The sequence below is a fragment of the Amblyomma mixtum genome, chromosome 10 (assembly GCF_055824585.1).
Source record: "Amblyomma mixtum isolate Tamu chromosome 10, ASM5582458v1, whole genome shotgun sequence".
NCBI lineage: Eukaryota > Metazoa > Arthropoda > Arachnida > Ixodida > Ixodidae > Amblyomma > Amblyomma mixtum.
In genome coordinates this window covers 103,140,016-103,148,382 of record NC_143021.1, presented here as the reverse complement: position 1 = coordinate 103,148,382, position 8,367 = coordinate 103,140,016, and the positions used below count along the sequence as shown (strand labels likewise).

Below are 8,367 nucleotides of genomic sequence, written 5' to 3'. Positions count from 1 at the left end.
GGTCTAAAGTATGACTTGCAGAAAACCAAAGTAATGGCAGTCTAGCAAAGGAACAGTAATTCGCACTTGGCAGCGAGGGGCTGGAAATAGTGAGGGAATATGTCCACTTAGTCACCGCTGATACGGGTCATGAAAGCAAAATAACTAGAAGGATAAGAATGGGGTGGGGCACAAGACAAATTACACGTTGTTCCCCAATGTGTTAGTACCTTTTAACTTAGCTCTCGAAAGTTCGGTATCAGTTTGAAATTGAGCAGGCATGAGAGCGGCGGGTATTCTGTTCGACGACCACCGAGCATGCCTGTTGCTACACCACCGTTGAGTCATTCAGTTCTTTGCGGGGGCAAGCCAGCCCAAACAGAGAGGTTGATTTGGAAGCAATTCTCATCTTTTTCAGGCTTGCCGGACTGCAACCACCACTACGTGATAATATTGCCACGTATCATTGAAGTGTCCGTTCGTTCCCGCTCAAGGCCGCAGGAAAGGGTTGTTATCATTTTAAGGCGGAAGCCTTTAATGCCTCATCGTTGTAAGCAGGAGTTGTCGACAGAAATGTCACGCTTTTCAGTTGGTCGAAACGGTCGTGACACGTCACAGAGCGCGAATTTCAAACGGGGGCAATTGTACTTTGGCTAGTAACCATGCAACCAATTAAAGGGATCGTATAGTGATGCTCCAAGTAAGTGGGAATGAGTTAGTTAATTGCCGAATCACTGAATTAGCCTAATTAGCATTTCTAATCAGGCCAGATAGATAAATAAAACCGAGTAGGAAATTGGTTCAGTTTAGGAATCGAACCCCGGTCTCCGCAGTGCGAGACGGGCATGCTAACCACACCGCCACGCCAGCTTTTTTTTTCCTTCAACATGGTATTTATTACAGTGATGTAATGTTCCATGTACATGAACTATATACAAGCCATTATGAAAAAAGTGTTAAACAATACATATTGAAAAGACCATGCACTAGGAAAGGGGCAATGCAGAGCACATCACTAATAGTGAGTGCCACTCCGGTTCGTACTCAGTCTGGGCATACACGTCTCTTAGATGAACAACCATTCGACTGAAGTGATCCTTTGTAGACACAACAGGTTCACAGTGTCTGTCCATCATGCGGGTTTTCCAGAGGCTGTGCAGTCCAATCAGAAAGAACATGTCCAGGGGTTCATCAACAAATGGCAGCGCAGTGAGATAGCGAACAGAATGTGGAGTCAGATGAATTCTTTTTTTAAATGTGCGTTGCAGGATATACCAGAAGAGTACTGCATCTTCGCAACTGATGAAACATTGCTCAATTGTTTCTGGTTCATCACAAAGGCGGCAATTAGCGGTAGACACAAAAATGCCCTTTTTCTCTAACCATGTTCTAGCGGGCAACGTACCGGTGTGTAACTTAAAGAAAAAGGTCTTTGTACACGGCGAGACTGGCATCTTACGTACTCGTTTGAGTACGTCATGCCCCGGTAAACCAAAATACAGAGAGCGGTACATTGGCAGAGGGAAGAGCATACTAATCAAATCCTTATACAACTTTTTCCTCGACACTAAAAAAAGTAACTCAGGAGAAAAACGAACAAGTAGGAAACGGACAGCCAAATACACCTCTTGCATTATGCCCCACAAACACGGACGGTCACAAGCATTGGAAGACACAATGAGGTTGGTTAAAACATGAACTAAATTTGTTTGCAAGAATGAACGTACTATTGGGTGTGTAGTGTCACGGAAAAACATGAAACGTGACACTATCTGTCGGACATAGAGGTGAACTAGACCAAGGCCGCCAGCGCTTACAGGCCGAAAAAGGTTATCACGCCTCATGGATTCAAAAGACGAATCCCACACAAAAGTAGCGAAAAACCTGTGAAAACCCTGGATAGGAAGTATTGCGCAATGAATAATTTGCAGTACATAATATATTTCAGTGGCGCGAAAGAGATTACAGGCAGCCGCCCTGCCAAAAGTTGAGAAGCCATGGGGCACAGCGTTTTGAGCACAACGTTTGAGCACAGCGCTGAAGAGTTGACACGCGGTCTTTCCTATAATGTGCGCTATGCTTATAGGCCCTCAAAGGGACGCCAATGTACTTTGGTGGCCTGCATGTCCATGTTATACCAGCATATTAGGCAGGTGTCGAACCCCAGCTACCAAACTAAAGACCGCAACTCTTAGAGCGATTAATCCGACTTCCTGACACCGAACCAAAGTCCTCCGTTAAACGAATAACCTCATCGATGCTTTGCTTATCAGTACAAAAAAATGCAAGGTCATCTGCATAAGCCAATACCTTCAGCTCGTGGCCCATTATTCGAAAACCATTGACAGCTCTACTGTTTATAACACTTATGCAAAGTGGCTTCAAGTGTCTTCACTTATGCAAAGTGGCTCGCCACGCCAGCTCGATGGCTTGGAAGGAACAAAGGCACGTCTAGTGAATACGATGTCTTAGTTCACTCCCATCTTCCTCCCTTCCGTTACGGCGAGGTTCAAGTGTCCACCGCGGTAGCGCGACAGGTACATTTCCTTTCCTCAAAAACCAATTTACCGACTAGCAAGGCGTAGAACCGAACGGGCGATGGCGTTCTGTGGACTCCCTGGCAACGTTGCAAGACGCTGTCTCGTTTCACTTTTAGAGGCGAAGCTTAACAGCACTTCAGTGGCACAAGCAGCAACACGGCGCCTAAGGCTTTCGCCTCACTGCACTTTAGGTCAACGAAGTGCCCTCCATCATTTTTGTTCTTGACGCGAGAAGCAACCGGACTAATCTCGATTGATCACAACCATAAAGAGCTGTGTCTACGTTTTTCCAGACTACTGTAGATGATCTTGACCTGTTATCTGGAAGTTTCCTTGCCGGCTTTAACTTGAGCGATGCCGCGAGCGCTCCGCAATCGTAGTTCGACGACCGCCGAGCACGCTTAATGCTACGCCCAGTGCTGCGTCATTGCGCATGTGCTTGAAAGATCAGAACTTTGATTTCAGCAGTTTTGCTTTGTATTTTTGTTCACATTAGAAAAAATAAACTTATATTTCCACGCCCGAGCGCCGGCCGCCGTTATTCGGGTGCCCCCGCGCTCCGCGATCTCGTGACTCAGTTCCACTTGTCTGATGCGTGGGTGCAGCTTCACGGGGATGCCTTTGGAGCGACGTGGAAGCGAGCACAGTCAGCCAGTCGGATAGACAAATTCTATTTTCCACCAGACTTCGCTTCTTTTGTCGTCAGCTCCGAGGTTCTCACGTTCCCTGCAGGCACGCCGGTGATTTCCGATCACCACCCCTTGTCAGTCAGGCTCGACTTTGGTGAGTACACCCCACGTACTGTTACGTGGCGTAAGGACACGAGCCTACTGGCAGACCCGAAAGCGTGGCGTCGCTGCGTACGGCGTTGGCCGCATCGTGCAAGAGCTTCGTTGCAACTGATTCATGGGACACACTCAAGACTCGTTGGCAGGCAACTCTGGTGGCGGCCGGTCAAGGCTGCAGACGCCGTGTAACGCATGCACTGAATGGCACCTTCAAGCGCATCCGTATAATGCAAAGGGGAGCCCCCTTAACCTTTGCCATGAGCGATTACCTGTGCCTACTTAAAGCACGCTACCACGTGTTACTCTGCCAGTTATCAAGGGCAGCTAGTCGCGCACACCAGCTCGGGCGGCCTATATGAGTCCCGGCTCTGCTGCGACACGTACGCGCAGGCACGGCAGAGGAATTCGCTCCCGCTACTGTGCCATTCGTGACACTCCCAGACGGCACACAAAGCAGAACCACGTCCGACATCTGCACGATCTTCGCAAGCCACTTCTCGGACCTGTTCTCGACGGGCAGTTGGCTGCATCTTCAAGAAGGCTATAACGAACTTCTAGAAAGGTTTTTTGGAAACTTGGCACGTGTAGCAGCACAGCTGCATAAAAACCTATGCGTACCGGCCACAAGCCAAGAGCTGCACGCCATCCTGCAAAGTATGAATGCAGCCTCGGCCTCCGGTCCAGACGGCATTCCAACATGTTTTCATTCAACGTTTCTTTACGAGATCCAAGGAGCGCTGCTGAGGATGGTCGACGGCTTCCTCGCGGATGGATTACGGCCAAACTCTTTCCGCGAATGCCGCATCATACTCATTCCGAAAGCGGGCGGTGACCCTTCCGACCCGCAAACATGGCGGCCCTTAAGTCTCTTAAACCCAGACTACAAAATCGTCGCATCTTTAATCAACAAAAGAATGCGGACGGTTCTGCCTCACCTAATTCACCAGTCTCAAACCAGCAGCCTGCCTGACCGCTCGGTGTTTGCTGCAGTGGCACCCACAAGAGACCTGTTCACATTTGCCAGCAGGACGGGCTTCACCGGGTGCTTTCTTTCGCTCGACCAGGCGAAAGCATTCGATCGGGTGGAAGACTCGTATCTGTTCGGCGTCCTCAAAGCCTTCGGATTCCCACCGCTAGTCGTCAACAGGCTGCGCTTACTTTACACGGACCTGAACGCTCGTCTCTCCGTAAACGGCCACCAGAGCGCTCCCTTCTCAGTCACCCGGGGCATAAGGCAAGGATGCCCTCTCCCCAACGTTCTTCGGGTTATGCCTGGATCCACTCATCCGGCGCATTAACGACAGCACATCCATACGCGGCTTCCCTCTGCCTGGTCAGGGCCAAATTAAAGTTTCGGCCTACGCCGACGACGTGTCGCTTTTCCTCGAGGACGAGGGTAGCTATGCCGCTTTTTCGCGGCTGTTTCACGAGTACAGCAAGATATCCGGGGCCCTATTGAACAGGAGAAAAAGCAAGGCGCTAAGGTTTGGCACCTTCACACCGAACCTTGCGGGCGAGGTGGAGTGGGTGCAGGGAGTGAAAGTCCTGGGAGTAGTGTTCCTCGCCAGCGGAGAAGTATCCCACGAAACCTGCAGTAACCTCGGCACGAATGCTGAGAAACGCATCTCGGTGGCGTCAACTTTTCGCCTTTCAATAGCAGAGCGCAGCTATATAGCGAAGAACACCGTCCTAGCCGCATGTTTTTTTGTCGCTCGCGTCGGAAATCCGCTGCTTACGTTTGCTCGCAGGCTAACCACGTCACGTGGCTGTTTCGTTTGGGCGGGGAAAACCGAACTTGTGTCACGGTTGTTCATGCGCCTTCCATCGTACATGGGTTGGGTTCAGTATACCTTCCATCCGCACCATGTGTATTGTGCTCACCTTGCGAGGAGTACGAGATCTTGTACGCAACCCACAATATCTCGGGACAACACTCCTCGCATACTTTCTGGGTGCAGCGCGTAACGTGCATTTTACACAACACGTGGTTGGCCCTGTAGCCGAGCAGCCGCCGGAATATTTCGTTAACGTGCGTCGCACACATGCGTCGTTGACTGCCAGTGGGCCTGATCTGGACGTTGATGAAACCCCGCCGTCCACGGTGTGTTGAGCACTAACGGGCGCTGAGTTGACCCGCGAACAACTGCAGAAAACGAGACGGGCGCGCTGGCGCCAACTGACCTCAGCTGCGCTTCCTGCAGATGTCAGGGACTTCGGCTGGTTGCGAGGCTGGCGGGTCCTGCCCACAAGAGACCGCTTTGCGGCGTGGGGCGTGGCGCCCTCCGCACGATGCCCGCAATGCGGTCTCTTAGAAACATAAAGCACGCAATGTTCGACTGTGTAGTGGTGCGCACCTTTTGGATTTTATTGCCGCGCATGTTTGTAACCCGCCTGCAAGCGCGCACTAGTTCGTCCGAAGTGTTTAAAAATATGCTGTTGTATGACGGCATGTTAGTTTTGTGGCGGCAGCATGGAGTGGCTTCCTTAAATGGGCGTCCGCAACGAACAATGTTTCCAATGTTGCAGCGCCTCCGCACGCGCCTCTTTGAGCAAGCATGCGTGGACGCTCTGGCAATGAGCGAGGCTGAGTTTTTGCGCGAATCGTCGAGATACTTCATCGTCCTGCGCGGCGGTCGAGTGTCGGCCTCATTACTGCCGTACTGACGTGCTCAGTGTACCGGCACTGCGCATGTGCTTCAATGATCAGACGTTTAGGTTCAACTGTTTTGCTTCGTATTTTTGTTGCTTTCGAAAAAAAATAAACTTCTCTTTCCACGCCCAAGCTCGTCCAGACCCAGCGAAGTTTATTTCGGCGCTGGCTTGCTGAGAAGTTCCGACAACCGAAAGCTCCGAAGCCCCGGATCAACTGCGACCCGGAGGTTCCGTAACCAGCCTCCCAGCCTAGGCGCCGTGCCTTTGCCCGTGCTCGCGCAATCTTCGGGACCTTTGTGCAATTAGCAGCCGAGTTGGCCGCCCGTGACGTCATGGGAGGCCCGGTACCTGCTGCCCCTCCGGTGTTCCGTGCTCCGCCTCCAAAGGCGCACTGTTTCCAGTTTACAGTTACTTGCGACGCGACGGCTGACGACCTCGTCGACGGCATCGAGTCGGTTGTCGGCCCGGAAGGGCTAGAAAGCCTCCAGCGCCATGGAGGCATGAAGATCTGCGTCCCCTTGGCCTCGGCTGCGGCGGCGGAGAAGATGCTTGTGGAAGGCGCCTTCAACCTGAACGGCACTTCCGTCACAGTAGCCTGCGTGGGTCCCGCCGTGGTCCACGTCACGGCTTTTCGTGTGCCGCTGTTCGTGGGAGACGCGGCGCTGGCGGCGGCACAGAGCTCTTACGGCAAGGTGCTGGACATCACCCTTCCCGTCTTCAAGGGCCGTCGTCACGTCGGTAACGGGACGCGCCTGTTCCGGATCGAGATGAAGCAGGCGGTGCCGAACTTCCTGACCGTCCAGGGCCCCCGCGTCATGTTTCACTATCGAGGCGTCCGGACGGTGTGTTCCCACTGTGGGCAGGACGGCCACATCGGCGCGGCGTGTCGAACGCCGCGGTGCGCTCGCTGCGAGGTGTTCGGCCAAGACACGGCCGGATGCGGAGCGGCTTGCAGGCGCTGCCGCGGAAGCCACGCCACAGCGGACTGCCTGCGACCACGGTCCTATGCGGCGGCCGCCGCCTCGAGGCACGTCCCGAGCAAAGACAACGTGGCCTCAGAAACACGGAGCACACCAGCCGTCCGGACGTCGGTTGCCGACGAGGACCCTACGACCAGCCGCCCGAGAGAGGCCGAATCCGCCCCCGCGACGGAGGTCCCCGGGAAGCAGCAGCACCACAAGGGGTCACCTTCAAACGAGGTGGAGCCGTTCGCTGCAGTCTTCGCCGAACCCTTCCCGGCGCTTCCCGGCACAGACGCCTACCACAACGAAAGCAGCAGCGGCGACGATTCCAGCGTGACGTCGGCCGACCTGGCGGAGGTACCGGACAAAGGCACGCCGCTTCGCCCGACAGGCGACATGACGGTCAGGCAGGTGTCAGGGCCGACGACTCCTCGAGGTGCGGACGACGCGCGCTTCCCGTCACCAGCCAGCCACACCCTCCCATCGGCGACCCTGGAGTCGGCAGCGGCTTCAGCTCCGAGGGCCGCCAAGACCACGCAGCCCTTACAAAAATGGATGTCGAGTTTCTTTTGAACATGTATGGAGAGCCTAATGATTCTAAAGGATCTCTATAGAAACTCGCTGTCTATCGAGTCAGCTCATTAAGTAGTCTATTTACTCTTTAACGAGACCTAACTATAAAATTTTGCTCTGTACCCAGTCAACAGAGATTCTTTAGAATTGGTTCTATAAGAGTTCATAATGAGTCAAATTTTATAGAATTTCTTTCATGCCTTCACTATATGAACTCGCTCCGTTCGCAGTCAAAACAAATTCAATACAATTTCCTCCGTAAGACTTTATAATGAGTCAAATTTTATAGAATTTCTTTCGTGCCTTCACTATATGAACTCGCTCCGTTAGCAGTCAAAACAAATTCAATAGAATTTCCTCCGTAAGACTTTATAATGAGTCGAATTTTATAGATCGTGTTTTGTGCCTTCGCTATATGAACTCGCTCCGTTCAGTCAAAACAAATTCAATAGAATTTCCTCAGTAAGACATCATAATGAGCCAACTTTTATAGAACTTCTTTCGTGCCTTCACTATATGAAGTCGCACCGTTCGCGTTCAAAACAAATTCAATAGAATTTCCTCCGTAAGACTTTATAATGAGTCGAATTTTATAGATCTTGTTTTGTGCCTTCGCTATATGAACTCGCTCCTTTCGCAGTCAAAACAAATTAAATAGAATTTCCTCCGTAAGACTTTATAAGGAGTCGAATTTTATAGATCTTGTTTTGTGCCTTCGCTATATGAACTCGCTCCTTTCGCAGTCAAAACAAATTAAATAGAATTTCCTCCGCAGCAAGCTAGAAATAATAAATTTCAGCAAGCTAGAAATAATTCAACGCAAGCATATAACATTAAATTTTCGAAAGGCACCTCTGAATCGACGACCGATCT

The 8,367-nt window shown here is 51.6% G+C and overlaps 1 pseudogene; it reads right to left on the bottom strand.

The window, feature by feature from the left end:
- Nucleotides 1-945: 945 nt before the first annotated feature.
- Nucleotides 946-6,662, bottom strand: LOC149326576 (uncharacterized; annotated as a pseudogene).
- Between the last annotated feature and the right edge of the window lie 1,705 nt (nt 6,663-8,367).